Source organism: Diabrotica virgifera, chromosome 6, assembly GCF_917563875.1.
Source record: "Diabrotica virgifera virgifera chromosome 6, PGI_DIABVI_V3a".
Classification (NCBI taxonomy): domain Eukaryota; kingdom Metazoa; phylum Arthropoda; class Insecta; order Coleoptera; family Chrysomelidae; genus Diabrotica; species Diabrotica virgifera.
In genome coordinates, this window is record NC_065448.1 from 189566299 (window position 1) to 189589529 (window position 23231).

General features: G+C 33.2%; 1 protein-coding gene across 4 annotated transcripts in view; it reads right to left on the minus strand.

The window, feature by feature from the left end:
• The window catches only part of LOC114328055 (neuropeptide F receptor), a 1158133-nt gene that overhangs the window by 382791 nt on the left and 752111 nt on the right, over positions 1-23231 (minus strand). The gene's annotated exons all lie outside the window — the stretch shown is intronic.

The window sequence follows — 23231 nt, forward strand, 5'->3', positions numbered from 1 at the left end:
TTTATCGTACTATACAGTGCTAGTCAAAAGTCCGTACCCCCCTCGTATCTTTTGATCGGTTATACCTATAATGGTAAAATTTGGAGGGACGAAATAAACGGACGTAAGCTTCTTAACGAGTCATGACAGGTGGCGTAATAGTGACAGATGACTTTACAGCGCCACTGTGACGGATAATTTTCAATGGGACCTTATGGCAAATGATACCTCGTTTGAAAGGTATTGAAAATACCTATTCAGTCATACTAATTTTATTTAGAGTTTAAGCTAATTTTAATGAATAAATGAAATAAACCTAAAATGTAGTTTCGCATTTAATTAATAAAAATTCAAAATTCCGCCTATGATTACTTGTTAAAAAGGTTGACGTTGACGTAAAAACTACTAGAGAATTGAAAAACATCAACTTTTTTGACAAAAAAACCATAGGCGCACATTTGAATTTTTATTAATTAAATGCGAAACTACAATATTATATTTATTTAATTTATTCACGAAAATCAAAATCAACTTAAACTTAAAAAAATTAGTATGACTGAATGGGTATTTTGAATACCTTTCAAACGAAGTATCACTTGCCATAAGGTCCCATTTAAAATTATTGGTCACAGTGGCTCTGTAACGTCATCTGTCACTATTACGTCACCTGTCATGACTAGTTAAGAAGCTTACGTCCGTTTATTTCCTCTCTCCAAATTTTACTATTATAGGTATAACCGTTCAAAAGATACGAGGGGGGTACGGACTTTTGACTAGCACTGTATTCGTAGTATACAGGGTGTAACAAAAATACAGGTCATTAATTAAATCACATATTCTGAGACCAAAAATAGTTCGAATGAACCTAACTTACCTTAGTACAAATATGCACAGAAAAAAAGTTATAGCCCTTTGAAGTTACAAAATAAAAATCGATTTTTTCGAATATATCGAAAACTATTAGAGATTTTGTATCGAAAATGGATATGTGGCATTCTTATGACAGGAGCATCTTAAAGAAAAATTATAGTGCAATTTGTGCTCCCCATAAAAAATTTATGGGGGTTTTGTTCCCTTAAACCCCCCCAAACTTTTCTGTGCGTTCCAATTAAATTATTATTGTGATACCATTAGTTAAATTCAATATTTTTAAAACTTTTTTGGCTCTTAGTATTTTTTCGATAAGGCAGTTTTTATCGAGACACAGCTTCTTTTTTAATATGTTTACATAAAAATTTTATGGGGGTTTTGTTCCTTTAAACCACCCAAATGTTTGTGTACGCTCCAATTAAACTATTACTGCGGTACCATTAGTTAAACAAACTGTTTTTAAAACTTTTTTGCCTCTTTGTATTTTTTCAAGAAGGCACCTTTTATCGAGATATGGCTTCTTTTTTAATACGGTTCAAAATATACCTAAAAATGTAAATCATACATAAATTTTATTATTACCAAGTCTCCATAATCGTACATACTTAACCATATACAAATATGTGGTGGATTTGAAAAATATTCAAAATATCTCGATAAAAACTGACTTTTCGAAAAAGTACTAAGAGCCAAAAAAGTTTTAGAAATATTGTGTTTAAGTAATGGTACTACAATAATAATTTAATTGGAACGCACACAAAAGTTTGAGGGGGTTTAAAGGAACTAAACCCCCATAAAATTTTTATAGGGCGTCCGAATTTCCCTATAATTTTTTCTTAAGATGCTACTGTCATAAGAATGTTATATGTCCATTTTCAATAAAAAAACTTTAATAGTTTTCGATATATTGAAAAAAATCGATTTTCATTTTGTAACTTCAAAGGGTTGTAACTTTTTTTATATGCACATTTGTACTAAGGTAAGTTAGGTTCAATCAAACTATTTTTGGTCCCAGAATATGTGGTTAAATTTATTACCTGTATTTTCGTTACACCCTGTAGTATAATAGATAAAGTTATAGGATCGTGCAAAAAAAAATTTTTTTAGATTTCACTTTTTTTCGACGTTTTGAGTCCGCCTGAGTCTAAAAAGCAAATAAAAAAACATGTCGGAAGTATGTACGTACGTACGTATGTACGTACGTATGTCGCCACCGCCCAGCAAAAACTATCGGACCGATTTTGATGAAATTCGGTGTGAGTAAGTTTAAGAGAATTTTGTCGAGAAACTAAGCTTTAAAAAACCTCTCAAAGGGGGGCCGAAATAGGGGGGTTATTTAGGGCCCATTTTTGCAAATTTTGACCGAAATGAATGAAATTCAACTCAAAGTAAGCTCATGGATAGGTAAATAAAAATACGGAATTTGACATTTCCAAATTTAAAATGGCGGCCAACATGGCCGACCGCCCACCCGACACATTTCCCTACCTATCTAAAAACTTGTTTAAGATAAGTTTAATTTGAAAAAGTCGTTATATAGCTTAAAGATGGGACTATAAGAAGGATGCTATCGTTTTCAGAAAAAGTTACGGGTTGCCTATATTTAAGGGGTCAAATTTTGACATAAATTTGAACTAGATTTTCTCAAAAATGCCTCCAAGGAATATTTTTATTTTTGATATATTTTTGATATCCTATCGTTAAATTGAATGACATTAATCAGATTTCTTAACTCCCTATAGGAGGGGAGTTATGATTTTTTTATAAAAAAATATTCGAGTGCCCGTAACTTGCTTCTTAATAGAAACTAAAATTTGAAATTTTGCAGACAGATATGGTACTTTATTATCTATTATTACAATAAATTTTACCAAAAATATGGCTTCCGGTTGAAACTGAAATGAATAAAAAATCTCATTTTTTTAGATATGCCCTATATATTTTTACATATTTTGAAAGACTGCGAAATTATCTTTCCAATGACATCAAACTCATTGCTGTAGCTCAAAAACTCGAAAAGTTACGGTAAATAGAAATTTTGCTATAATCTTATGTGTGTCCTCTCTCACGCGATCATAGCAGAGCATTATTGTAGGGCAGTAAATGAGGGTATTTGGCTCCGAATTCTATCCTACTACATTGATTTACTTGATATTTTCACAGTAAGTAGGGGACAGCTCAAGAAACAAAATCTACCGTATATACTATGGCGCTTTTATCTTAAGGCGGTTCCCACTTATTCGAGGGGGTGGAAAATTTGTTGGTCAAAATAAGCACGGAAGTGGCTAAAGAAACTTTTTCTGAGCAAAAACTAGTCTATACTGTTTTTTTGAGAACTCAATAATTTTTGAGTTATGCGTAGTTGAAAATTGGCCATTTTCATTGAAAAATTTTTGGGACAGATTTCTTGTGAATACGTTAAAAACTTTTCATCGAACTAAAAACACTATATAAAACTTTTTTAGATTATAAATAATAAAGAAATTCGTTGCTTCGTAAATGTTCTATTTATAATACAAAAAGAGATATGGTAGGTGAAAATAGTTTGTTTTTTGGTGCATGCTCAAATTGCTGTATTCAACTTGAAATAACAGAGGAACGGTAGAGTTTAGGTGTATAATGCTCCCAACGCCTTTTGTAGTGTTTGAGAAGGCCTTTAAAACGAGCACCGTTAAATGTCGGTTACTTACAAATTAAGCGAGATATGGGGCAAAAAAATAAATGACTAATGTACTTTAAGGAAAAATGAAAAGTATATATGTTACAGTTCAAGTTGATTATCCAGTTGGAGTTGACTCCAACTAGTTGGAGTCGACTCAAACGGCTGGTTTCAGTAAAAGTTGATTATAAATATAAAATGAAGATTTATATTCAACATTTACTAGTAAAAGTAGACTCCAACTAGGAAAAGTATACTCTTCCCAATGCCATTTAGTAAAAGTTGATTCTGATTCACACAAACAGCCGATTCTAGAAATTAAATGTTACTGAATATTTTCAAATTAGTCTAGACTGTATCGTCGCCCCCGTTAGGTAAATTACTCCGATTCGAATTTTTTGCACAAACTTACTCAAAAAGAGGTCCTTATAACAAATCTACTGGGTGCCAGGCAGTACCTTGATCGATAAATTGTTTAAACATTTTTTTTAGACAAATTCACAAAAATAATTTTTTCACTTCGAACAATTTTTTTTAGATCATTTGAGTTATTCTGAGCAAAAATAGTTATTTTCCTAACAAGTGCAGAAAGTCATACTTTTCCGCACGCGACTGCAGTTTGCCGAACGACGCGAAGCGGGAGTTCGGCAAGCAGTCGAGTGCGGAAAAGAGACTTTCTGCAAGCGTTAGGAACAATATTTTTTCTACGAGTCTTTAAAAAATTAACACGCGTGCGGAAAAGTAACACGCTTACGGAAAAGTAAAACTTTCTAAACTAAAACGCGTTCGCGAAAGTAGACATTTTTGCACGCTCGTAGAAAAAAGGTATTTTGTGATTTTTCTCTAAAATTGATTGTTGTCGAGTTATACGCGATTTAAAATTTGAAAAATGCGAAAATAGCCATTTTCAAGGCTTAATAACTCGGTTAAAATCCATTATTATGAAAGTTGGAAAGTGACCAAATCAAATTTTATAGCCCCCTCTACAAGATCCAGCAGAAATTTTTGTCACTATTTTATTACTAAGCTTTATCTTTAATTATTAACAATGAGCGCTAAGTGCGTATTAGGCGGCCGTCAATGGTGGGTGCTAAAGAGATGCACCATTCCAGCCGTCCAATGGTGAATCTCACTCGCACTCACATTGACGGCCGCCTCAATACACGGTTAGCGCTCATTGTTGATAATTAAAAATAATATCTTATTAATGAAATAATGACAAAAATTTCTTCAGGATCTTATAGAGGTAGCTTTAATCTTTGATTTTTTTTAGTTTCTGACTTTCATAATATATAATATCGTATGGCATTTTTTCCTTTCGGGCAGTTCCGGCGCCAATTACATCTTTAACCCTGCTTCAAGTAACTAGTGTCGATGTACACTAGCCCAGGGGAACCGACGGCTTAACGTGCTCTCCGAGGCACGGTGAGACGGCTCGTGTCATTATTGGAAATGAAAATGGTTTGTCTTTAGCAGGGCTCGAACCCACGTGCACTGGCATATGAGGCCAGCGATTATGCCGTTACTCCACGGCCGCTCGCTCGACTTTCACAATAATTATCTTTAACCGAGTTATTAAACCTTGAAAATGGTTGTTTTGGCGTTTTTCAAATTTTAAGTCGCTAATAACTCGACAACAGTCAATTTTAGAGAAAAAAAAGGCCCAAAGGATCAAAAAAAAATTTGTACGAAGTGAAAAAATTTATTTTTGCGAATTTGTTTAAAATCATTTTTTATCGCCAAACGTCACTAAAATCATTCATTATTGTACTCATTTGCCCTCATTTTCGGCAGTATTGTATTCATTTGCCCTCACTTTGTTGTATTGAAAGAAGAATGTTACTTTACCTGCCACGATAATTAATCAAATTAACCGAGATTGAATGTAAGTGATCAATGGCATTAATCGATTATTTATTTCAGTGAAATTAAAATTTATTTACTTTAATTATTAAAAATATTGTACAAAATTTATCTTATTATTAATAAAATTTATGTCAAAAAGTAAAATTCTGTAGTGTTTCGCAATTATATTCATACAAAATAAATCAAAACTTTACAGATTTCGTAATTAGGTAGGTATACATATTGATAACTATCGATTAAACATCAAAACCGGCCATCATGCAAAAGTCATCTGTCATTACTGTCATTCGAATTTTTTATTTCGTCTAAAATTTAAAAAAATTCCTCAAAGTTGTAAGTGTTAATGGTTTTTATGATTGACGATACAATTTTGTACGCACCACCTCAATACTCTTTATCGAACGCGTCTGTTCCTCTGCTCGTAATATCAGACTCGTTCGATAAAGAGTCACTTTACTGACTGACTTTACTGAAATTGGTTAAACAATTTTTCGACCGCGGTACCGCGTGACACCCTATGTATTTGTTATAAGGATTGTTATACGGATGTATTTCTTTAAGTAAGTTTGTGCAAAAAATCGAATCTCAGAATAATTTACCTAACGGGGGCGACGTTACAGACTATACTAATAAGTAGTTGAAACGGTCAAAACAAAGAAACGCACACTCATCAAAAATGCACTTGAGATTCTCGTATAATCAACATTTACTGAATCGATCCAGGAAGAGTCAACTCCAACTAATAAAAGTTGATTTAAATTTTTAAAATCAACTTTTACTGATCGTTTCAGTTGGAGTCGACTCCAACTAGTTGGAGTCAACTCTAACTGAGAATCAACTTGAACTGTAACATATACATTTAACTCCCCATCCACCATAATTTAAATGCATTGTTTTTTTTGCAATACCTTTTAATATAGTGTTATTTCTATTTTCAAAATGTTGGACGGGTAAAAAATGTGATCAAATTATAGAATGAATTTTTAAATTTTCTTAAAAATCTTCCTTTTTCTCCATGTAATTCGAAAATAAAAATATTTCACCCCTGAGAAGTGGTGGGAACCGCCCCCATGATAAAAGCGCCATAGTATATAGGATAGATTTTGAATTAGTAGATTGGGCTACTCCCAAAATTTCATTAAAATCCATGCAGTAGGATAGAATTCGGAGATAATATCTTGTTCTTAATCTCGCGTATTGACTGGCGTAATCAAAATAGAATGAAATGCAAATATTGTAAACTATTAATTTCTCAGAAAAATGAACTAATTTGAAATAAAATATGACTATAATATTCTATTAATTTATGCAATAATCTATACATCTATAGTGTGCCTCCGAAATATGGCATCGAACATTCTCTCAAATGCAGGAATTAATGATGCGTAGAACCATAAAATACTTTCAAGTACAGAAGGTGTTTATAAAATATCAAAATAATGAATAACTTTGTTATTTTTATAGAATGCCAGTATCTAGTACCATAGCGATAATAGATCGGTACGATAAAGTTCTCGGGCGACCCTTCCGTCCAGCGTTTTTTTATTTTGATGGAATCCAGTATCTCCCTGCTGTTCTATATTCTTGTTAGTACTTCCTCACTGGTTATTCTGTCTGTCCAGGAGATTGTCAGCATTCTTTGATATGTCCACATTTCATATGCTTCCAATCAATTGAGACATTGTTTATTAAGAGTCCATGTCTCAACACCATACAAAAGAACAGAAAGTACATAACATTTTAATACTCGCTTTCCCTGTCTATCACTCTTTAAAACTAAATTATCACTTCTTCTTCTTTACGTGCCATCTCCGCGACGAAGGTTGGTAATCATCATTGCTATTCTAACTTTTAACACTACAGCCCAAAAGAGTTCCGTTGAGCTGCATCCATACCATTCTCTGAGATTTCTCAGCCAGGACATTTTTCTCCTACCTATGCTGGGCCGTTTTTGAATCTTTTCCTGCATAACTAATTTTAGGAGTTCATATTTGTCACCATGTATTATATGACCCTAGTATTGAAGTTTTTTTTATTTTGATGGAATGCAGTATCTCCGTGCTGTTATATTCGTATATTCTTATTAGAACTTCTTCACTGGTTATTCTGTCTGTCCAGGAGATTGCCAGCATTCTTTGATATGTCCACATTTCAAATGCTTCCAATCTATTGAGACATTCTTTATTAAGAGTCCATGTCTCCACACTATACATAAGAACAGAAAATACATAACATTTTAGTACTCGCTTTCTAAGATTTAGGCTGAGGTCTCTACTACATATTATTTGTTTCATATTAGTGAATGTACTTCTAGCCTTTTCTATCCTAATTGTTATTTCTTTGGTATAATCCTTTGTTTCGCTAAAGTTAAATATATTATTCCTATTATTTGGCAATTTTAGAAAACTAGTTTTCGTAAAACCCTTCTTTTAATTCCACGTCTTATAAAAGCATGAAAACTATTATTACTTGTACACGTTGGAGTTGAAAAAGGCTCTAAGTATAAAAATAAAATTTATGGTATCTTTGTACTTAATCCCATTACTCCGCAAATTTACTATTGTTTGCACATTCTGTAGTCCTCATGTTTAATATACGTTGTTCACACTGAAAACTATTAAACCCACAACGAGCTCTTTATCTTTGTTAACTCCAGCTCGAAAGAGCCATAAAGAATATTTCGAAATTTCCGTTTTTTCAAAACTGCAAAACATTCTGTCGTTCCTCTTTACTCGATGCTTGCTTATTAAAAAAGAAATATCTTGCTATTAAGGAACGTGCAAAAATGTTATCGAGAGGTTTTATGGAAGCTGGAATAATACGTTTATTTATTTAGGTGTAGAGCTAGTGGATTTAAAAGAAATTGAATTCGTGCGACAGAAACTGAAAATGAAAAAAGTGTTAATAAAATAATTTATGTAGCAAACGAAATAATAAGAGGTATTTTAGAAAGGAACTACAACGTTAATGGGGTTTTATTGTTTCATATAATCAGAGGACCTCTCAGTACGAAAAAACCCGCGGAGTGCTACCATTTAAAGTGGTGCGTTTTTGAGAATAGGGTGAATTAGTCCCTAGGCACAGGGCGAATAAGGGTTGGTTATATGCACATTTGATGCAAATATGTCTACAGGAAAATTGTTTCAGGTTAAATTTACTATAAAAATATCACATTTTAAAGTCAAAAATATTTTTTTTTACAAAAATATATTCAAAAGAAAAGCAAGAAAAAAACACGAAAGGTAGCATTTGTGTTTCTTGCCATATAACTCTTTTCCACGGGGATATAGGTATAGGCATTGCTTCACAGAAAAGAAACTTCCATCTTTTCCCTTTAAAGTGACGTTTGGTATAATTATCTATGATTTATAGTTTCCAAATTATGATTTTTAAAGTTCGCCATCCCAGCGATTTTGGGACATTTTTCTTGTTACTTCGCAAACATTGTTCTGTAACTTTTTTTTACGCAGCTTTAGGTATAAATTTAATAGGAATAAAAATCAATTATCTTTAAAATGGTCTACCGTAAAAGGCTGTGTGACCATTTTTAAGCAAGATATGGTTTTTTAAAGTTGAATATGTACTTTTAATTATTTTTGATATATTTTAAGATTATTTTTAAATTTCTCATTATAACTTTTTTTTCTACAACCTTATAGGCAATTTTGGTGTAATGTCAAAAAATATAAAAATGGAATATCAGTCAAGTTCAGGTAAAATTTTTGTAGATATTGTCCTGTAATTACGTTTGTAGAAAAAATATTGTATGATGTGCGTGTCAAAAAGTACATTTTTAAAGCACTAATGTGGATTGCATAACTCGCTATCGCTCATTCTGCAAACTTTCACATGCATGCCTTAAACGTGTACTTGAAACACTTATATCATAAATAACTATTATTGTATATTTAGGTATATACATTGTGCAATAGAAAAGAAAACTTATTTTATTTACGTTAAAACTGTGTATTGTAAGAAACTCTAGAAAGAAATGCTTTTTCAAAATGACACATACACATGCAATAGGTCCCACTAAGCTGGAATCATATGGAAAACTTTTTTATTATTAACTTTATGAAAAAAAGTATTACTTATAAAATGCATAGTCTAAAACTTAAGATGAAATCATCAGATATAAAATTTTGTCAATAGTGTACGAGGTATGTTAAAAGATATGAATTTTGATCAATAGTAAAGTAGCTTTATATTTCAAAATATCGAAAGGTGTTATAAAGAAAAGTTATTTGGAATTAAAAATTATGTTATAATATGCCATTATATTCTTCTAATTGAAAAAAAAATGAAAAATTTTAAAATTTTTCTCAAATTAGGGACATCCTTGGATATCCTACGGATATCTTGTTTAAAAATAGTCCTAGAATTTTTTGTAATACACCATTTTGAAGTAGAGAAAATATGATTTTTTATTTCACAATGTATATACCTGAATGTGCAAGAAAATAAGTCGTAATGAAAAATTATAAAAATAATCATAAAAAATATCAAAAATCATAAAAGTATAAAAACTTGAAAAAGCATAACTTGCTTAGAAATAGTCGTATAACCTTATACAACAGACCATTTTAAAGGTAATTGACTTCTCTTTCTACTAGGTTTACCATTACATATACCTAGAATTAGGTAGAAAAAAGTTACAGAACAATGTTTGCGAAATCATGGGAAAAATGGCCCAAAAATGTTGTAAGCGGCGAAATTTGAAAAATCGTATTTCGGAAACTATAAATCCTAAAGACCTCTACCAAACGCCATTTTAACGAGGAAGGAAGGTAACTATTTTTCGCTGAAGCAATGCCTAAATCTATATCCCTGTGGAAAAAAGTTATGGGGCAAAAAACAAAATTACTTCCTTTGTGTTTTTTTCTTGTTATTCTTTTGAGTATATTTTTGTAAAAAAAAATATTTTCGACTTTAAAATGTGCTATTTCGATAGTAAATTTAACCTGGAACAATTTTTCTGTAGACGTGTTTGTACTAAAACTGCATAGAACTCAACCTAATTCACCCTGTGCCTAGGGACTAATTCACCCCTTTCTCAAAAACGCACCCATTTAAATGGTAGCACTCCGCTGTTTTTTCTTTTTCAAATTTAGAGGTCCATTGACCATATAAAATAATAAAATCCCATTAACGTTGTAGGTCCTTTTAGCTCTCTTATTTTGAACATATTCATATGCGTATAGGTTTGAATAAGCTTCTGCATTGGCTTTTGCTACTGCTACTGTCGGTGGCGAGAAAGAAAGCGAAAGTAGCAGTAGCAAAAGCCAAAGCAGATGCGTATTAAAACCTATACGATAAACTTGATACCAGGGAAGGCGAAACGAAGATATATAAAATAGCCAAACAGAGAGCAAAGAAAGCAAAAGATTTTAATCAGATTAGATGTATCCGAGATGAAAATAATAAAATGCTACTTCACGAAAGGGATGTCAAAAAGAGATGGAAAAAGTACTTTGACAGCTTATTAAATGAAGAATTTGACAGAGAGCCTGTAGAGTCAACGGAGACAGTAGCAGCAATGGTCACCAAAATAACCAACGAGGAAGTGGCTCAACCGCTTCAAAAAATAAAGAAAGGAAAAGCGGTAGGACCAGATGATATTCCTGGGGAAGTATGGAGAGCATTAGGAGAGACAGAAACAAGGTGGCTAGCAGGTCTATTTAATAGAATTATGGAAGTTGGACAAATGCCAGACGAATGGAGAAGCAGTATACTGGTACCTGTTTACAAAAACAAGGGAGATATACAACAATGTACAAACTACAGGGCTATAAAACTGCTTAGCCACACCATGCAAATATGGGAAAGAGTAATTGATAGACGGATACGTGAAGAGAGCGAAATATCCGAGAATCAATTTGGCTTTATGCAGGGTAGATCAACAACAGATGCAATTTTCATTATAAGGCAGTTGATAGAAAAATACAGGAGAAAAGAAACAAACGCTCATATGGTATCCATTGATCTTGAGAAAGCATATGATAGAGTTCCTCGACAGATTCTGTGGTGGGCACTCAACACGAAAGGAGCCCCTGGTGAATATGTAAAGATTGTGAGGGATATGTATGAGGGAGTAACGACTATTATTAGGACAGGTGTGGGAGAGACTGATAAATTTCATGTGAAAGTAGGATTGCATCAAGGTTCTGTGCTTAGTCCGTATTTATTCTCATTAGTTTTGGACCAGATAACGGCGAAACTACAGGGTAACGTTCCATGGTGCTTAATGTATGCTGATGATGTCGTGTTATTAGTAAATAATGAAAGAGACTTAGAACAGTGGAGGCAAGCTTTGGAGGAAAAAGGTTTAAAACTCAGTAGGACAAAAACAGAGTATTTGGAATGTTCATTTAAAGATGGAGCTACTACAAATAAAATTGTAGCTTTGAATGGTGAAATGATTGTAAAAAGCAATAGTTTTAAGTACCTAGGATTGGTATTACAGAGTAATGGAGAAATACATGGAGATGCATGCAGTAGAATTAGGGCTGGATGGATGAAGTGGAAAGAAGCGAGTGGTGTGTTGTATGACAGAAAAATCCCAATGCAGCTGAAGGATAAATTCTATAAAACAGCCATAAGACCAGCTATGATGTACGGAACTGAATGTTGGGCAGTGAAAAAGAAAGAGGAGCAACGAATGCATGTGGCGGAAATGAGAATGCTTAGAAGGATGAGTGGAGTGACAAAGAAGGATAAAATTAGAAATGAGTATATTAGGGGAAGTCTAGGTCTGGCACCAATTGATGCCAAAATGAGAGAGCATAGGTTAAGATGGTTTGGTCATGTTCAACGTCGAGACGTTAACCACCCAATACGAAGGATAGCTGAAGAGATTCCTGGAAGGAGTAGGAGAGGAAGACCAAAGAAGACCTGGGGGAGACGATAAGGCAGGACATGTTGGTAAAGGGGATTAAAATTTATATGGCCCAAGATAGAATTGTATGAAGAAATGCAATTAGGGAAGCCGACCCCGCATAGGGATAAGGCAAAGAGAACGACGATGATTTTGAACATAATCAATAGCCTATAAGGGGAAAGGCGCAAAATATCGCCTGTCAAAGCTTTCAATGCGTTTTAAATGTATTCATTTTTTTCGAATCCTGAGAAAAGTAATAAGTATTTTTGGAAATGGCAGAATAAAAGATCACGTTATTACCGAGGACCGAAAGTTCCATAGAAAAATAGTTTCTTTTGAATGAAATATTTGCAATAAAAAATCACACTACATTTTCTACTTTATTTTCACCACTGTAACTTGTTAAACTGAACATTATAGAAGTTTTCAGGGACTTTAGGCACCCAGTAATAATGTAATTTTTCATTCTGCGTTGAAATTGTTCAAAAGTATTCATTAGTTTTGTCAGGATTCAAAAAAATTAATAATAACACATTTAACATTTTGACAGGCGACATTTTGCGCCTACGCCCTTAACAAAAACATAAATAAAATCCTTCTCGAAGCCGGATTACAGGTCGGAAAGGAAACAAGGGCTAAAATGACAAAATACGCAACAAAACTAAACAACTAATAACACAAAGAAGACAACTACTAACTCAAAACAAACACCATGCTCAAGACTAGGTCGAGCTTGATAAAATAATTAAAAAATACATATAACTAAAACTCGACTTAGAAAAATGGAACGAGAACTTAACAGAGCGAGTCACTGAAAACTACAGAGGCTTAAAATGTCTAAGACCCACACTGGGTGTTCAAAATATCATCAAAATTAAAAACTCCAATACTAAGGAAGAAAAGGACAAAAATTCGAAATAAAAAATACCGTTTCTGTCATGTATACAAATTATTAATGAGAATTATTAACAACCTTTGACCTACAAAATGGACATTTGCCAACCGGTTGAACAGGCTGGCCTCCGCAAAGGATATAGTACTACAGACCATTAGCTGACAATAAGAACATTGATAGGGAAGGCCAATAAATATCAACTACCCTTATTTCTTGGCTTAGTAGACTATGAAAAGGCGTTGGATAGTATCGAGATGTGGGCCATAAAACAAGCTTGTTGCAGAATACACAAGTGTATGGCAAATAATTGCTCGTTCCATGTCAGCTGGTGACAGCGCGCATGACAATGTCAATCATAATCATCATGTCGTAAGGTTATATCATATTGTAGCAGTGTACAAATAAAATTCAGTTTTTAATTCAGCATATCAGTTTTTTACCAGCATTAACCATCAGAAGCAGAAATAATACTTTGTATAAATAAATACAAAACATTTTGGCGACCGTAGACAGGACAAGAAACAAATAATTACCAGAAAACCAGACAGCATTTTGGCGGCCATTTCGAAGCAGAGGTTAATGACCGGGCCACGCCAGGATTACAGAAAATCAAAGCAAATTATCAGAAAATCATTGGAAATCAGGTATCCTATGTAATATCCTTTTTTATAAAAAATTCCTATGCATGACTTGCATCTAATTTGCGTTGTTTTGTATTGTAACAGTAAATTTTTATAAATCATCAGAATGACAGATGAAAATACCTTAAAAACCACTAAAACTTCCTTAAAAGGTCAGTTAACGAGATTTTTTAATTTTATAAAAGATGTAGAGTCAGGTAAAGCAAACAAAGATCAGTTAGAATGCAGACTAGCAGTAGCAAAATATTTATTGTCAGATTTTAACTCAGTAATGGTTCAGCTTATGGTATTAGATTTAGATGAGACAAAAAATAAAAGTAAGGAATATGAAGCTGAACTAGAAGAATATGAAAAGAAGTTTTTTGATTGCATATCAAAAGCGGATATTTTAATAAAAAAACAGACATTTAATCAACAAGCAGACACAATAAATACAAGTTGTAGTTCACAGTTACAAGCTTCACAAGACATAAGGTTACCTTGTATTGATCTTCCAAGGTTCAGTGGGGCCTCAGAAAATGGGGGTTCAGAAAGTGGGAGCTCATGGCTTGAGTTTTATGACGGGTTCACTAGTTTAATTGGCAATGATCCTAATTTAAGTAACATTAAAAAATTTTATTATCTCAAATCTTGTTTGACAGAGAAAGCGGCAGCAGTAATTTCCTCTTTGGAGGTTACGAACGAAAATTATACGATTGCTTGGTCAATCTTAACAGATAGATTTCAAAATGATAAACTCATAGTACATTCTCATGTTCGGGCGTTATTTGAGTTATCCCTGATACAAAAAGAATCACCTTCTCAGCTGAGAAAACTGATTGATGAGGTAAATAAAAATATAAGGGTATTAGAATCATTTAAACAACCTGTAAAGGAGTGGTCAACAATGTTAATATATTTAATAACTTTTAAGTTAGACAATAACACAAGACGTCAGTGAGAATCGGAGAATATAAGCAAAAAGGCACTTCCAACAATTGAAGAATTTTTAAGTTTTTTAGGTCAGCGTTCTCGTCTTTTAGAAACTCTTTATGCAAATAATGATAAAAAAACACATGGTGCAAACCATAAAAATAATAATCAACCACATAAAAAAAATAAAGTACAATCATTCGTAAATCAAACTAATCAGAATTTTAAATGTTTTTATTGTAAAGAGTCACACTCAATTTTTTATTGTAATAAGTTTCTACAATTATCCGTAAAACAAAGAAATGTTGAAGTACAAAAAATGAAATTATGCACAAACTGTTTAAGAGGAAATCATTCAATAGAGAAGTGTGTATCAACCAGAGGTTGTAAATTTTGCACGAGAAGGCACAACTCGTTGTTACATTACTCAAATTCTAGATTTCAAACAGATCAGCAATAAAGCCACATCAATATGAACCAAGAATCAGAATCATTTGGGAACTCAATGAATGAGCACAACCAGGTAAATACAGTACAGATTAATTCAGCGCAGCCATCAACATCAGTAGTTCTAAATTCAAGCGCCAATCATCAATCAGAAGTTTTATTAGCAACAGCAGTTATACAGTGCTAGTCAAAAGTCCGTACCCCCCCTCGTATCTTTTGAACGGTTATACCTATAATAGTGAAATTTGGAGGGAGGAAATAAACGGAGGTAAGCTTCTTAACTAGTCATGACAGGTGACATAATAGTGACAGATGACTTAACAGCGCCACTGTGACAGATAATTTTAAATGGGACCTTATGGCAAGTGATACCTCGTTTGGAAGGTATTGAAAATACCTATTCAGTCATACTAATTTTGTTTGAGTTTAAGCTAATTTTGATGAATAAATGAAATAAATATAAAATTTTAGTTTCGCATTTAATTAATAAAAGTTCAAAATTCCGCCTATGATTACTTGTCAAAAAGGTTGACGTTGACTTGAAAACTACTAGAGAATTGTAAAACGTCAACTTTTTTGACAAAAAAGCCATAGGCGGACATTTGAATTTTTATTAATTAAATGCGAAACTACAATATTATATTTATTTAATTTATTCACCAAAATCAAAATCAACTTAAACCCAAAACAATTAGTATGACTGAATAGGTATTTTTAATACCTTTCAAACGAGGTATCACTTGCCATAAGGTCCCATTTAAAATTATCGGTCACAGTGGCTCTGTAACGTCATCTGTCATCATTACGTCACCTGTCATGACTAGTTAAGAAGCTTACGTCCGTTTATTTCCTCCCTCCAAATTTCAGTATTATGGGTATAGCCGTTTAAAAGATACGAGGGGGGGTACGGACTTTTGACTAGCACTGTACATATTTTTGACCAGTCAGGAAATACATTTGAAGCAAGGGCATTACTTGATTCAGGATCACAATCAAATTTTATCACAGCAGATATTTGCAAAAAATTGAAACTTGATAAGTCATGTATAAATATACCAGTATCAGGTATAAATGACAAAATAACTCATATAAACCATTCAGTGACTACAAATATTAAGTCTCGAGTAAATGCATATCAGATTGAAAGTTCTTTCTTAGTTATAGATAAAATTACAGGAACATTACCTACAGTCAATCTTAACAGAAATGAATTTACTATACCAGAAAATGTAACTTTAGCAGACGAAACATTTTATAAACCAGGGAAAATAGATATTTTATTAGGTGCCTCTATATTCTATGATTTATTATGCATTGGACACATTCGACTTAACAGATTTTTACCAATTTTGCAAAAAACCATGCTAGGTTGGGTTATTACTGGGAATGTTCCATTTCATTCAAATAAACCAACCATCAGGTGTAATTTTACTATCAACAGCATTAATGATCAGATCAAACAATTTTGGGAAATAGAAAATATTGATAATTCAAAATGTCTAACTAAAGAAGAAGAATCATGTGAAAAAGACTATCAGACATGTTTTCAGAAAAATCAAGAAGGACAAATTGTTGTTCCACTGTTAGCAAAAGACAACATACAGAACTTAGGAGATTCATTGCAAACAGCACTCGACAGATTTTCTAGTTTAGAAAGAAAATTAATCAAAAATCCAGAATATAAAAGGTTATACACAGACTTTATCAAGGAATATCAGGATTTGGGACATGTCACTTATAACAGTAGAGGATTTAAAGTATCCCTCATACTATCTACCACATCATGGAGTTCTAAAATCAGATAATACTACTACTAAATTAAGGGTTGTTTTTGATGGGTCAGCAAAAACAACTACAGGCTTATCATTAAATGATTGCTTAAAGGTTGGACCAACTATACAGAGTGATCTTCTTTCTATCTTAATAAGATTCAGATTTTTTAATATAGTTTTAGCAGCAGACATTGAGAAAATGTACAGACAAATCTTAGTAAGTGAAAACTACCAGAACTATCAGAGAATCGTATGGCGTACAAATCCCTCAGAAGAGATCCAACATTTCAAACTTAAAACAGTAACATATGGAACAGCAAGTGCACCATTCTTAGCGATAAGAAGCCTAACCCAACTAGCCAATGAAATTGAGGAAACAGATCCAGATGTAGCAGTAGTAATCAGAAATGGATTCTATGTTGATGATTTGTTATATGGATGTGAAACTGCAGAACAGGCAAAACAGTTGAAAAATAAGTTACAGGAAATTCTTAGCAAATCAAAATTTATATTAAGAAAATGGATGTCCAACGACAAAGATATATTCTCACCAGGAGAGCAAGAACAAGTAGGTATAGAATATTTTATCTCAAGCAAAGAGGAAAATAAAACTTTGGGAATAACTTGGCAGTCAGGTCAAGATAACTTGTTATTCAAAATTAAATGTAAAGACACTGAAAAAATTACAAAGAGATCAATTTTGTCAACAATATCTCAAATTTTTGATCCTTTAGGTTTAGTAGGACCTTATGTCATTCAAGCAAAGATAATATTACAGAAGTTGTGGAAACTTAATTTAAAGTGGAATGAATCAGTTCCTGCTGAACTTCATACTTGTTTTGTAGACTTTATAAATCAGTTAACAGAATTAAATCAAATCAGTATTCCACGACATGTTACATTGTTTCAAGGGACATATACAGAATTGCATGGATTTTGCGATGCATCTGAAGCAGCTTACGGAGCTTGTTTATATATTGTTAGTCAGTATCACGATCAGAAACAGAGTCAGTTACTTATTGCAAAAAGTAGAGTAGCACCATTAAAGGTACTTACAATTCCAAAATTAGAGTTATGCGCAGCAATGATATTAACAGATTTAGTAAAAAAGGTGATCAAAAAGATGGTCAAAAAGATTGTTTAGATATTAATTTTGCCAAATTTACATTTTGGACAGATTCAGCTATAGTTATTCAATGGATAAACAGCGAATCTCATGTTTGGAAACCTTTTGTATCAAACAGAATTGCTCACATTCATGAAAACAGCAAGGCAAATGAATGGAGACATGTTCCTTCAAAGGAAAATCCAGCAGACCTTATTGCAAGAGGAATAGACTCAAAAACATTGTCAACTTCTTCCTTGTGGTGGCCTATACCGAAATTTAAATCAGTAAAGGATTTGCCAGAAAAAAGACCTAAATACCAGCTATCAGCTCATGTTAAAGAAAAGGAACCATTTAGTATAATCCATAAATATTCTTCAATATCAAGGTTACAAAGAATAATAGCATTGCTTTTAAGATTTAAACATAACTGTCTTAATATATCAGACAAATATTGTGGCCAAATTTCTATACCAGAACTGGAAGTCAGTTTAAATACTATTGTAAAACTTGTACAGAATGAATGTTTCCAATCAGAAATTTCACAGATTTTGAAAGGTAATACAGTCAAAAAGAATAGCAATCTTATTTCACTTAATCCATTTCTTAAAGATGGTATTCTCAGAGTTGGTGGTAGGATCAAAAATGCAGATTTTTTACCTTTTTCTCAAAGACATCCAATACTTTTACCTTCAGACCATCACATTACTACTTGTATCATTCGGGATGAACATTATAAAAACTTGCATGCTGGTCCACAACTATTGTTATCAACATTGAGAACTAGATTTTGGATATTATCAAGTTTAACTACAGTAAAACGAATTTTAAGAAAGTGCATTGTATGTTTTAAAAATAGGCCAAGTTCAGTCAATCAACTTATGGGTGACTTACCAGAGAAGCGAATTACTCCTGCTAGAGCATTTTTACATACAGGTTTAGATTATTGTGGACCATTCTCAGTTAAAGCTAATAAATTACGCAATTCAAAAATCATCCATATATATGTTTGCATATTTGTTTGTTTTAGCACAAAGGCTACACATTTAGAACTTGTAATAGACTTAACAACTGAAAGTTTTTTAAATTGCTTAAAACGATTTATCAGTCGTAGAGGTAAACCATTGACTATCTCATCGGACAATGCCACAACTTTTGTGGGGGCTAATAATCAACTCAAATCAATGTACGATTTAGTACAGAATTCCAGACCAGAAATTAACAGTTTTTTGACAGTAGAATCAATAAAGTGGCAGTTCATTCCTGCTAGATCACCACATTATGGGGGAATTTGGGAGGCAGCAGTCAAATCATTTAAATTTCATCTTAAAAGAATTGTGGGAAATCATATATTTTCAGTAGATAATTTTGGAACCTTGACAACACAAATTGAAGCATGTCTTAATTCCAGACCTTTAACTCCTTTATCCTCTAACCCATCAGATTTTCAACCTTTGACCCCAGGTCATTTTTTAATCTTTTCACCATTAACAACCTTTCCTGAGCCAGACCTACGAAGAATTTCAAATCTCAACACGTTTCAACATATGACTCAAGTGCTCCAACATTTTTGGGCAAGATGGTCAACAGAATATTTAACTCAACTTCAGTCAAGATCCAAATGGAGGACTGTTAGCAACCAAGAAGTGAAGATAGACCAGCTAGTTTGTCTTAGAGAAGACAATTTACCACCTCTACAGTGGAGGTTAGGACGTATTTCAATGGTACATCGAGGCAGAGACAATAGAATACGTGTTGTGACAATAAAAACAAACAATGGTGAAGTGACAAGAGCTCTCTCACGCGTGTGCATATTACCAACAGACATTTAAGTTCATTTCTATGTTTTGATGTATACTGGGCAATTATGACCCTTTATTGTAATGTAGTTTATTGTTTTTTTTTTGTTTTTTTTTAAATAGCCAGGGTATTTCAAGGCTGGCGGTATGTTGCAGAATACACAAGTGTATGGCAAATAATTGCTCGTTCCATGTCAGCTGGTGACAGCGCGCATGACAATGTCAATCATAATCATTATGTCGTAAGGTTATATCATATTGTAGCAGTGTACAAATAAAATTCAGTTTTTAATTCAGCATATCAGTTTTTTACCAGCATTAACCATCAGAAGCAGAAATAATACTTTGTATAAATAAATACAGAACCAATCTATTAGTAATTGTGGAATATATTCGAGAAATAGGCAAATAATATCTAATATGTACGAACGTGCTACTATGATACTACAACTGTTAGAGAAAATACAAATCCCATACCTACTAAGAGAGGAGTGAGACAAGGAGACATAATATCGCCATATCTTTTCAAACTAGCCTTAAAAGACGTCTTCTAAACTACAAATTGGTCAACTTATAGATTTAACCTTAATGGCAACGATTTATACCAACCCAAATTCGCCTGACGACATTATGATGATAGCTAACACATTCAAGGGGGGTTCGAGGATTCCTTGAGTTCTTTATTGTTCAACCTTATCATGAGTGGAATAATAAAAAAATAATAAAAAAGGATACCAAATGGGAGAAAAAAAACTTAAAATAATCTGCTGCACAGACGGTGCAATACTAATCTCTCAAAGTGAAGATGATTTACTGCTTATTCTGCACCAATTTAACATGTTATTTTCCCCAAAAAAAGACAAAGTACATGGTTGTAACAGCAAATCCAACAAGATGTAAATAATTGGAACTGGAGCGTCAGATAATAGAATAACTGATGGACTTTAAATATCCAGGCATCACACTATCTAGCTACGGAAGGCTCAAATCTGAAGTGAATAGAACAAACGGAGCCGTAGTTTGCCTGAATGACACAATATGGAGAAATAAAAATATCGCAAAAGAAATGAAAGGCAGAATATACAAAACAGTCATCAGACCAATAATGACATACGCGGCAGAAACACGACCCGACACAGAGAGGACAAAAAGATTGCTCGAAACAACGGAGATGAAAACTCTTCGAAAAATCGAGGGTAAGACTATTCCCCAATAGGAAGACAATCAGTGTGGAGACCACGAACACGATGGAATGACAACTGACCAGAGGCACATTGAAAAAACAAACAGTCATGTCCATACAAAAAAGAAGAAGAAGATGAAGACGATATTAGTGGAACCGCAAATTATGATGAAAAACTCACAGGCAACTCCCAATATGTCGCGTTGGCCTAAAATTGAATAATGAGAAAAACAAAAATAATGCCACAACACAGATGACGCCAGACGTATAAACGGCAGTGAGAAAGAACTAAGTCCAGGAATTAGGAATGTACTAAGCTAGGCCAAATCGGCCAAATCCTGCAACCTGACAAAGAGCACCAAAGTGCGAAAATTACTAGAAGAGCAAGGCTAGCAAAAACAGGAATTGAAAATCTTAATTGGACACTTAAGAACCGCAAAATACCCTAATTCTTGGGAATCGTAGTGTTCAACAAGTGCATCGTTCCCATCATGACCTATGGATGTCAAACCTGGACCTAACCTAACCAAGGCAAATATGAAATAGCGGGCCAAGGTAGAAATAACAATGAAAATAGCAATGTTAGGTATACGACTGCCAGATTACAAGATTAACGAAAAAGATCAACGTTGGAATGCAACAATACAACATTGAAGATCTTACGAAAGTAAACGACCAAGAGAAAGGCCACAGATAAGATGGGTTGATGATATTAAAAGAATAGCCGGAACAAGTTGAAAATATGTTGCTCAGGATAGAGAACAATGGAAGGAGTTGAGAGAGGCCCATATCCAAACATAGGCGATGTCTAAGAAGAAGAAGAAGAAGAAGAAGAAGACGAAGAAGAAGAAGAAGAAGAAGAAGAGAAGAAGAAGAGATTGTAAATTTGAAAACAAATTGATTTCGTGTGACATAAAATGAAAATGAAAAAAAGTGTGTGAAAAAAAAATGAAAAAAATACAATAATTTATATAGCGACAGAAATAATAAATTTATGTACCATACCTATTCTTCTTCTTCTTCCTTCTTGTACGTAGACTTTAAAGGTTGTTTCTTCTTCAATAGTGGTTCCTAAATTGTTTAAATTATCGCATTATCTATTTCTTGATCTACCAATACTTCCTCGTCCATTTTGTGACTTATCTCGTGCTATTCGTAATATCCTATCCTCTGCCATTCTACTAATGTGATCGTTCCACTCCTTTTTCCGTTTTGTCACACATCCATTTATGTCTTCTACATTACATGATCTGCTTATGTTTTCGCTTCTCTCCCTATCCAACAGACTTTTCCCTGATGTTCGTGGAAGTATTTTCATCTCTGTTGTTTCCAGTAGTTGGCTCGTTTTAGATGTGTCAGGTCTTGTCTCCGCCGTGTATGTCACTATAGGTCTAATTCCTGCTTTATAGATTCTTGCTTTTGCGTCTTTTCTTAGGTCTTTGTTCTTCCAGATTGTGTCATTAAGAGATCCCGCCGATTTACTTGCTTTTAAGCTTTGTTGTCGTACTTCCTCTACAAAATCTCCGTAACTGGTTATATCTATTCACAGATATGTAAACCTTGCTTCCTGTTTTATTATTTTCCCATCAATTTTGATTTTACATCGCAGTGTGTATTTAGATGTTTTCATACATTTGGTTTTTTTTGCGGATATTATCATATTATATTTCTTGACTGTTGTATTGAAGATATGTGTTAATCTTTGGAGAACGTCTTCTGTCTCGGCGATTAATGCGGCGTCGCGTCGTCTGCATAACATAATATTTTTTCCACACCTATTCAATCCTGCCAACAGAAAAAGTCTTTTAAATGATAAAGCGTTATAACTAAGAAAGAGGAAACTATAGAGGTGCGAATAAACATTCTTACAAGAAAATAGACACATTGTGTATAATAACGTTGTAGACTTACTTCATCAGAAATGAAGATATCCCAAAATGTTTTGGAATTCTTTTCTTGTAGTATTTCATTTAACTGTGTTATTGTTTACTTCGTTTTGACTTCCCTAGATCTTTCCTTATTATTTTTTGTATGAATATACATATATTGTTGAGTTCTCTTATTTCTATTCTAAGTGATAATTCGTGCACCAGTTTTTGTCTTTTTTATTAACTTTTAGGTTTCCTGGCTGGGTTTTTGAATCGTATCTGTTTTTTATGGATCTATTCTTTTGCTACTGATATTATACTGCCCTTTGAAGCTAGAAGGAGTATCTCACTTTTTTTA